The sequence below is a fragment of the Pezoporus occidentalis genome, unplaced genomic scaffold, assembly GCF_034315485.1.
Source record: "Pezoporus occidentalis ecotype Australia unplaced genomic scaffold, CSIRO_AGI_Poc_V1 ctg40, whole genome shotgun sequence".
NCBI classification, from domain to species: Eukaryota; Metazoa; Chordata; class Aves; order Psittaciformes; family Psittacidae; genus Pezoporus; species Pezoporus occidentalis.
The window spans coordinates 1,593,890-1,603,861 of record NW_026915725.1 but is presented as its reverse complement, the minus strand read 5'-3'; the positions used below and the strand labels follow the sequence as shown (position 1 = coordinate 1,603,861).

Below are 9,972 nucleotides of genomic sequence, written 5' to 3'. Positions count from 1 at the left end.
TTGTGTTCAGTAAGCAACACTCATGATGTTTATTTTACCCACTATATAACTGGCTCCACTATATACATGTCTCCATGCTTATTTCAGGCTAAAAGCATGCAGGTGTTTAGCACTGAACCAGAAGAATATCTTTTCCTATTTTACCTCCAAAGTAGTTCTATTATGAAGATCTATTCCTAAACTAGCACATAGATGTCACTTAGAGACAGGTTGTAATGGGAAACATTTGCTTTTTGGCTAGATTAGTGCATTTAAATGGATCAATGATGAGATGCAGCTGTAGGGTGGAGGCTCTTTAAAAGCTGCACTTCTCAGTGCCAAATATAATGAAATACGGATGACTTCCAGCTAACTTATTGTTGATCTTTTTTTGAGGGGAAATTTTGCAATATGAGTATTTGATACTGTGAAACTGTGCTGTGGAAAATCAAAAAAGATATACAGTAATTATAAGACAGATAAAGGGAGGAAACAAAAGCTGACAAAATAGGAGAAGTAAATGTGAAATGAGCTGGAGACAATCAAAGATGAGTAAGAAATGAGAAAAGGTAAAACTCTTTGTAAAAAAGAGATGAAAATAAAGAGAAATAGATGGAAGGAGTAATAAGGAAATGATCAGTAAAAAACTGGGTGCAAGCAGAGTAACCATTATATAAGAAGAAAAAATCTTCAGGAATAAACTGTAAAGCTAGACAAATTCAGAGCTAAGAAGCCCGATTCTGAACTGGTGACTTAACAACACAGGTAAAATAATCTATTTGGTTTGCTATGCTCTACTTACAGCTCTCGATTTGGGTTGCATTACTTACCTAAACTTATGTGCTCAGATATGTAAGAAAAGGAGACTCTTGAAGTCATTCAGAACAATCTTGCTTCCCAAGTAATTTCCTTTTTCTCTATATATATCTACCACAGCCCTTATCAGTTTATTTACCTTGTCTCTGACTGTGAGATGGGGAACTCCCAGGCACCTTGTGCTAATCCAACAATATTTCAAACAGAAAAATGAAGTCTTTTGCCAGTGAAGAAATGCAACACACCACATGGAGCTGCTCAGCTGAGAAAGAAATGGCATACAAAAAAAGCCCTGACCTATTGTCCTTTTCTGTGAACTGCAGAAAACGAAGACAGTTCTGGAGATAACAGAAGTCAAATAATTTTTATCAGATCCTTAAGCTTAAAAAAAGATGTGTGCAATTTCAGAAGAAATCCTCAAAATGTGACTCGGTTTGGGTTCAGCTTTCTTCAGCACTTCAACACAAAAAAATGCATTGCAGTAGAATTTAATTAGTTGGAAAAACATCTGTGTGAGGACAGAAAGAGAAACTGTGCAGACTAACGCTGCTCATGAGGTAACCCATAGTTTTACGTAACAGAAGGCTTGAAAAGTGCAAGTGGACAAGAAGGTCAGTTGTAACTTCTCTGAATTTGCCTCTCACATTCATTTCTTTTAGCAAGCATTTGCATAACTGTATCAAAGCTGATTTTTCTTCTCAAAAAGTCCATGCAGCTGGACCAAGGGGGTTTGCTAAAGACACAACCATAAATGAACCATTTTCTTGGCTTGATCTTTCTGAGAACTGGAAACTTGAATCGTTCATGGGAATCAATGGCTTTTTGGGTCCGGATTCTAACTGCAGTAACTGTTAGAGGAGTTGGACAATCTCTGACATGCGGCAAAGAGTGAAATGCAACAACAGAAGCTGTTTCTAACAAGAGCTGTCTATGGCAGTCCCTATTACAGCAAGGCTGCATACAGCATTTTGCATTTCAAATCGCTTCAGCTCTGCCATCTAGGGGAGCTCAGCCCAACAGGGTACATGGTCGAGGAAATAATGAGGATTCAGTCCAAAACAAAGAAGCATTTTGGCAGAAAAATCCTCTGATGTTCCCCAACCAGGTCTGCGATGCGGGGAGGAGGAGGGCCCATGGGGGACTCCTCCGGTTACCCTAGCAGGCCTGAGCTGTAACATTACCACAACACAGAAAAATGATCAGCGAGAGTCACATTAGCATTTCAACCTGACCATAATGAGGAGAACACAGTGCAGCTGCAGGCCTGTCAGTCCTGCCTGAGCAGACTCTATGCAAGTCATGTTATTTAATTTCAGGATAAGAGAAACAGAGACTAAAACCATCTTTTGAAACAGTCTAGCTCATCCCTTTCCAATTCCAGCTGGGTTGTCCCCAGCCCTCTGTTTTTTAGTGATTTATCTTGTCTAATTTTAAAGACTCAAGAGATGGAGTTTCCAACGCTTCCCGTGGGAAATTAGTCCATGGTCTGATAGACACCGCCAGGATATTTTCTTGATGTTCAACCTTCAGTGGTTTTCCTTTGTTCAGTTTAATCTCATTACTCCCAGTTATTCCCCGTTGGTCAGTGCTAAGGGCTCAGCCCCTCTTTTTTGTGTTTACACCTTCACAGTTGGATACAGTTGCCTTTAGAAAACTCTGGTAGGCTTGATTATTATTCACCTTCTCAAATGCAGAGATAAGACCAAAAAAAATGAGCAAAGGGTGGTCTGGGTTAGTCTCAAAGGATGTTTTCAGACTTAATCTACTTTCATTCACCAAATCTACTGAGACCTCCACATGTGTTTTAGGATACAGTGACTGGTGACCCCATGCAAACCTGTCACCTCTTTCCTACATGTATCAGAACTATGGGAACACAAGTTATACAAGGTGGGAGTAAAGGATGTGGGAAGCCAAAATCAGGTTTCTATATTAAGAGGACACAGAAGCTAAAGAGTTGTTAGAAAATGTGTTTAGTGGAGTGGCATTAAAGAAGATTACTCAAAATACCTCAATGTGGGTGCTGCACTTGCTCAGCTTAGGAAATACCAGACAGTAGCGTGGCAATTAATGCCAGAGAGACAAGTCAAAATTTTCACTTGGAAAGAACATGACAGATCCGAAGTAGAAAGGCTGGTGAATCATAAGCATGGAGCAAGCTGCTGAAATTATATTTGTGCTGAGATCCTTTGGAGGCAAAGTACAGAGAGGGAAGAAAAGGTGACTGAGTGCAGCTATTTCTTGAATGTGCAGAAAATGCTGAGGAGAGAATGAGGACCCCTGAAGGCGTTGTAAGAAAGATTAAAGATGTGGAAGCCGAAACAGAATTGTGGAAGCCAAATGAAAGTATGAAGAGTAACCTGAGCAAATCTCTTGAAAGCAGGAGACAGCTCAGAGGAGGGAGCAGTAGCGTTAGCTAGAAATAAATTAATAGAGGCTTTTGTGGGACCCTTAAGAGACAACTGGCTTTTCCAGAAGCTTGGGCTGAAATGCAGCATCAATAGAACAGTCTGTTCCTTGTTGCCTTCATCGTAAGGAAGCTGCTGAGAGGGATGCACTATTCCTTCTCCTTCCCCCAGCAGCTCCTGTCTCTAAAATACCGATTTTTACAAGTAACAGTTTAAAATGTTTTTAAAGTGACAGTTTAAAATCAGAATGAAAGACTCGTCTTACCACCATTTCTGAACTTTATGGAAGTCATGAGCTAAGTACACTGATTCAGTGGAGCACAGGAAGCAGAAGCCAAATCAGGGAAGATCTAGGCTAGAACTGAAGAAGAAAACTGAGCAGTGATTGTAGATGTGCTGCCCAAGGAGCAGACCCACAGCAAGGAGGGGAGAACAATTGGAGTCAAGGACAGGCTTCTTAAGGTGGGAAAGGCTAAAGTAGCCTTGGGAAGCATTGCTCCTTGCACCTGCAGATGGGCTATGTCCTCTTTCACAGTGAATCCACTCAGGAGGCAGCAGGAGAACATTACTGTTATCAAGGATAATGACTGTAACTGTGACACTGACATTATCAGGGCCACTCAGATAGCACATGCACGAGCTCCAAGCTGTTGTCCTTTCACACAACTGAAATCAGAAAGAACATTCCGATACTGAGTAGGACAAAAAAAAAACCGGTTGTTATGGGCTCAGGCACAGCTACTCCCAGGACACTGCTTTGCCTTCCAGCCTGCCTGGACTGCAGCGAGGTGCAGAAGATTCTCTGGCATGTCTTCATGAGCTAAGTGTAAAGTTATTGTTGTTATGGGATGGGCTAGTGATAGAAACTGGATGAACTTGTCTGGAGACACAGAAGAAGCTCCTTTCAACTAGCTCAATCCAGATAACACCAAACTGAGAGATAGACCCAAGCCAAAGTCATCCAAGCCTGGAGATCTTTATTAAAATAAGACATTCAGATTTTGAATGTTAGATATTTAAACTCAATATCCTCTCTTGCTGCAGGTAACCTCTCTAATGTGTGTTTAAAAAACCCGATTTTCTCTATGATCTCTTGCCTTTTTTCTTTATGCATTTTTTCCCCATTGGACAGGTTATATTATAAGGTTTACAAGGTGCTGCATGTTCAGTTTGACTTCCTACAGCGTGGAACAAGCTGAAACAGCTGGTGGCTGGCTGCGGTTGCCAGCACTCCAGTTCTCAGGCAGGAATGAAGAAATGCTGCAAAATGGCAAATAGGGTCTCAGGTTCAACCTTTTGAAAAAGAAAACAAATATGGGGTTATGGTAACAGATAAGAAATGGGGAGGTTTTAAACATTGACTTAGGAGTTGTCAGGCTGTGTCATTTTTATTTCATCTGGAAAGCAGTAGAACAAACAGAAAAATACTGTACAGGCCAAAATCCAGCGATCTTTTTTAATTCTGCATGTTACAGTGACTCCACCTAAGCCATTTGTCTGGATGTTATTTGGCTGGGCTGCAGTGGTGTGTATGCAGTCTCACTTAGTTATCCATTTTAAGGATCAGCCTTCCACTCAGAAAGATAAGAGAAATGTCAGGACAGAAAGCAAGAATCTGTGATTCACAAAATGTCACATGCTTTGGTTTCTTCACTGAAATTTCTGCAATGAGAACCACCTGCTCCTGGTAGTAAGGCAGCATCTCTTGTTGGAAAGTCAAACAGCTATTTCAGTGGAGTCTGGGAGAAAAAAGGCTACAAGAAAGAAACTCTGCCAGAAGCTTCAGCAGCAGCCCTGCAAGACCAGAGAGGAAGTACAGCAGATCCTTCAAGGTCTGAGCCCAGCAGAAGGCTGCTAGTTCCAGTGAAATCAAGACAAAGCAGAATTAAACATACAGCAAACAATGAAGGAAGACAGTGAAAGAAACACAGTGAGGGAAAAAGCGGGTGATATTAGGAAGAGGCCAAGGAGCAGGATCAGAGTTTGAGCTAGCAGTTGCCCTACCAGGCAAGGAGCTACATAGCTCAATCCCAGCACAACTGGCTGATGCTGCAACGAGGGCATCTTCTCAAGATGCTGCTGCTAGGTAGGACCCTTTGCCATGTGCAGTGCCAGTGCTGGATATGAAAAAGCATTCAAACTGCAGCCCCTACAGTACCCTGTTTTTCATTTGTTGTGGCACACTCCCTACTAGGCTGAAAGTAGATCTGAGATGTATCTCTAAAATCAGGGCTGTAACTTCTTGGTTTTCAAAACAGAAAATCTAAGACTGTCTGCTTGCCCACATCACATATTTATGTTGTGAAAGCCAGCATAGAAATGTCTGCAAAGGGCCAGCTTGTAACATGCTTATCTGAAGTATCACTTTGCTCTTGGATGTCACTACACTTGGCTGTCCACTCGATTAGATGAACTTCCATGGTTTTCAAGAGCTATTTGAAAATATGAATAATAGAAGGGAAGATGATATCCAGAAAGAAAGAGAGGGGTAGGATCTGGCCTCAAGTAATATGTAGTATTTGGGTGGGAAGTGCTGAAAGCACACAACTGTTGCTTTTGATTTTAATTGCAATAGATTTTAAGGGAATCACAATTAATATGACATGAAGGCTCAGATGGAATGGCCTGGCACAAACCAAGCCTGTGGTTAGTTTAAACATCTATCATGCTGACCTCTTGTAAATCAGGGTCAGAAAACAATGAGAGGGCAGGCGAGTGTTTGCGCTGTTGTTTGCTGACTGGATGTTCAAAGGAATGCTGGAAGAATGTGCCAAGAATCTGGCTTTGTCAGGGAAAAAAGTTCTTGTTTTTGAAAAGACTGACAGACCTTCAGAGACAAAGAGGAGCGAGCTGGTGTGGAGGGGAAGAAGGCTACAACCAGAAGCAGAACTTCAGTCTTCTAGACCCAGAAGTCTGCTTCTTTAGTCTTCTTTCTCCAGGTGTTGCTAAGAATTAGTAGTAGTAGAAGTATGAGGCATCAGGCTGTGTGTGACACAAGTCCCGAGGGTGGGAGCGAAGTGGGGGTTATTACAGCATCTTGGCACCATGCAAGGCTTGTGCAGGAGCCTGCAGAGTTAGGGAGAGCAAACCCGGGGTTGCTGAGGTAACTCTCAATTGAATGCACTGAGAAAAGCAGATCAGCAAGCTCTGGCATTGCCACAGAAATCTGGGCCAGGAACTAAGATGAGGCCCAGTGTATATTTTATGCTATTGTTATGGCCAGAAGGGCTCAAATGATGAAGGACAGTCCTCTAAAGCCAGTAGTTCTCACTTTAAGGCTACCTTACTGTGCCATAAAATATCACTGGAGCAAGAGAAAACAACTTCCTAGTTGCTGAAATAATTCAGCATTTAAAAGGGGGCACTGCGATGCACTATCAACACCCACAAGATGTATCAGAAGAAATGGGGCGAGTGGACCTGCTGTGGAAAGCATGAGAAGAACAAAAAGACATTTAAGTTGGATGAGCGATCTGGGTGCCACGTTTGAAATATACTGGTTGGAAGTAAGGCAAGGGAGCATCCTAGTTAAAACCAGACATGTGAGGGCTCCCTTAACGGCAATTTCTAAGGTCAATAAAGTAGAGCTAATGAAGTACACTCAGTGGGCAATCAAGCAGGAATCCTGTGACTGACTTAAAATGTTGATCACAGAAGCTCTGGAAAATAACTGAGAATATCAAAAATAGAAAAATACCTTTTAGCTGAGACAAACCTCCTGATTTTTATTCTTGGCTGTTTTTTCATGTCCACATTTCTCCTAACAACTATTATTATAGGAATATTATACCTAAATAAGAACTAATTTTTGTCTTTCAGAAAGCCATTAATGCAGACGGTGACACATGAATGCTTGATTGCATAGTTTAACTTTTAAAGCCATGTTGGTTTGATGACTTTGGGTTGAATTAGCTCAGCAGAGTGATGGCAGCTTCCCAGGATTTTTCACCTTAGATGAACCTATAGACAAAAGATCAAATCATAAATGCTTGTTTTCCTGGAATGACTAATTGGGAGACTTTTGGAAACACGCTGGCAAAGGGCTTTGCAAAGTGTGTCAGGGCAGGGGATAACATAAAAAAAGCCAAAATGTCTCCAAACCCTAAGTTCTTAAATAATTGTTTGTAAGTTTGCAGCTCTTTATGTGTTAGCTACTGGATAAATACAGTCCTGTCTACTGGGGCACTACATTTCCCTATATATCAAAACCATCTGAAAGAGTGAAAGCAGCAGCTCTTTTCAGCAGCAGCAGAGGACATTAGCCAGGCCTTGTTGCCTTAGTGTTTCACGTATCTTGGTACTATAATTTTGATTAAACCTAAACATGGAAATCACCTACTTCCTTGGTTTTCAAAATAACTTCCAACCCACTCAGTTATTTCAGCTGGAGCCATGGGCTGGCAACAAGGGAATGGTAAGTCAGGAGTGGTATTTTTGGACTGTTAAATACATGTTTATAAAGCAGTCTGAGGGCAAGAGCAAGAGATTGCAGAGGGTGAGAAAAGCTGGTTCTGGAAAGAAGCTGAATGAAGGTGGCACTGGCAGTCAGGGAGGGCAGCTAAACCCTCAGGAGAAGGGCAAGGATGTTTAAAGAAGTTAACTCATGGCAGTTTTATTTAGAGCTTGTTCTCGGTGAAGAGCTGACTCCTACATCTTTACAGCTTTAAGCTGTGATCCCATCTGCTCTAACATTGAGGGTTGAGCTTGGAAAATACCAGGAAACCTTGGCAGGGTGCTGGAGCTGACACTGGTAGCTGCATCGCCATCTCTCCTCTGCCATGACAGCCTCTGAGTCCTGAGGGAGCACTGTGCTTCTGGCATGGCATTTGAGCTGCTGTGTAAGCCAGAAGCTACCAAGAGTCATTCTCCCAACCCAACCCTTCCAAAAATGGCAAGGTAAAACCCCATCCTGATTCAACCTAAGTCTGTTACCCCGTAGGCTTGGCTGATACCTAGTACTTGGTGGCCACTCCTGCAGTATATAACTTAAAATAATCTTACACAGTTTAGTGCTTCGGCTGGGGAAGGGTTTCCCTTAGCAAATTAAGGTGGAAGAAGGAGAGGTTCTCCCTGCTCTGTCAGGATAATGGCTGTTATGGCATGGATGGAACTATGGCTTTAGGCAGGCTGGGTTTGGCCTTCAGGAACCTCCAGGAAGAAATCTCTGGCATTTATGAGCAGGTGAAATACAGAGCAGAGAAAAGCAGCTGTGCTCCATGCTGATTGTTATGATTCATAACCAAGACTTTATATTCTACTCTTTTTTTTTCTTACTAGAAATGGGACTTTTAAGGTTTTAGTATGACCTTTGGAATGTCTGCTTAATGGTGACTGAGAACAGTGATGACACATCTTTCGCTCCTCGGTGTCCTGGTTTTGGCTGGGATAGTTAATTTTCTTCCTAGTAGCTGGTACAGGTTTTGATTTAGGGTGAGAATAATGCTGACACTCAGGTAATGAAGATTTACCTCAAGAGCTGTGACTCCCATAGGACACTGGTAAATGAACATTTGGTGAGCTTACCATGAGCTGCACGACCGCATTTCGGTACTATTTAGGAATGTATTAAATGTTGTACCAATAACTTAAATTTTCGTAGGTAACAATAGTATAAAGAATCATATTTTCTTTTTCTATACTAAAGGAGGCTAAAGGACTATTTGGTATAACAGTCACACTGAAAATGATGTGATTTTCATGCATACACCTATACAAACTAAAAACTGGCTCCAATCTTGCTAAGACTTGGTGGGGGCTTAAATCAGGGCTTGTGAGCAGTTGTGTTCAGTTGGTCTGTATTTCTCCATAGAAAAGGGGCCCATATGGACACTATGGCATTAGCTTGTTATTCAAATACAGAGAACATGAGCTCCCTTTATATGCACAGCTTTATATGCAGTTTTCACAACCTATTTTGACTTAACAAAATGCTGTTGCCCTGCATATAATATTTTACATGTCTCAGAGGCTGCTGAAGTTGAGACTGTCTACACACAGTTTGAGGGACAGAAAATAACTGCAGTAAATCTGTACCTGGCCAAAGATTTCAGATCAGCCTGGGGCAGTGCCATGATGTGCCTTGACTTCCTTCTTCCCTTCTGCACAGGAAATACGTTTTTATACTTGACTCTTTTTCTAAATGAATGGAACACAATCAGGAAAACACTCTCTAGCTTTGGGCGCCAGCTTGTGACCCATGTGGGGAAAATACCAAATATTTTGAGGCATATTTTGGCTAAGCTGCCACAAGATATGGCTGAAGCCTGACGGAATCAACTGTGTGCCAGACCTAATCTGGATAAACCCTCCTGTGTGCTTTTCTGAGTACTGGAGCTAGAAATACTGCAGCAAAGCAGTTTGCTGTGCTGATTTGTGTCTCAGTGGCGGATTCTTCCTCTAGCCACAGCTGCTGCCTAAGCTCCAGGAGCAAAGGAATCCACGCTGACTGATGGTGGTGGCACATGAAGTCCTGTCTCCATTCCTCACAAGCAGGTTAGCTTCTGCACTCTGATACTTTTGGACACAAACCAGGGGTTTTTTTTTGTCTTTAAATTAAGTATTTGCTGCTTTTCTTAAAATCCCCCATGAAAGACCAGTAAGTACCACCCAGTCAACTGTCTTGTCAGTTCATGGGTTTGTTTTCTCTAAGGGGGGGGGGTGTGAACTCACCGGTGTTTGTGCTGGTTCTCCAAGTCATCCTTCACCTCGCTCCCAGCACCTCCTGAGCTTGGAAAATGGTTTCTGCCCAACACAGACTAAGAGGAATGGA

The 9,972-nt window shown here is 42.1% G+C and overlaps 1 long non-coding RNA gene across 2 annotated transcripts; it reads right to left on the bottom strand.

The window, feature by feature from the left end:
- Nucleotides 1-1,187: 1,187 nt before the first annotated feature.
- Nucleotides 1,188-9,972, bottom strand: LOC134171429 (uncharacterized). Of its 2 annotated transcripts, XR_009967628.1 has the most exons (4): nucleotides 9,873-9,972; nucleotides 9,237-9,338; nucleotides 7,075-7,163; nucleotides 1,188-4,496 (listed from the first exon to the last, which is right to left on the bottom strand). It is a non-coding gene; the product is annotated as an uncharacterized LOC134171429 (long non-coding RNA). The 2 variants fall into 2 exon arrangements; XR_009967627.1 differs by lacking the exon at nucleotides 1,188-4,496 and having other exon boundaries at nucleotides 4,573-7,163.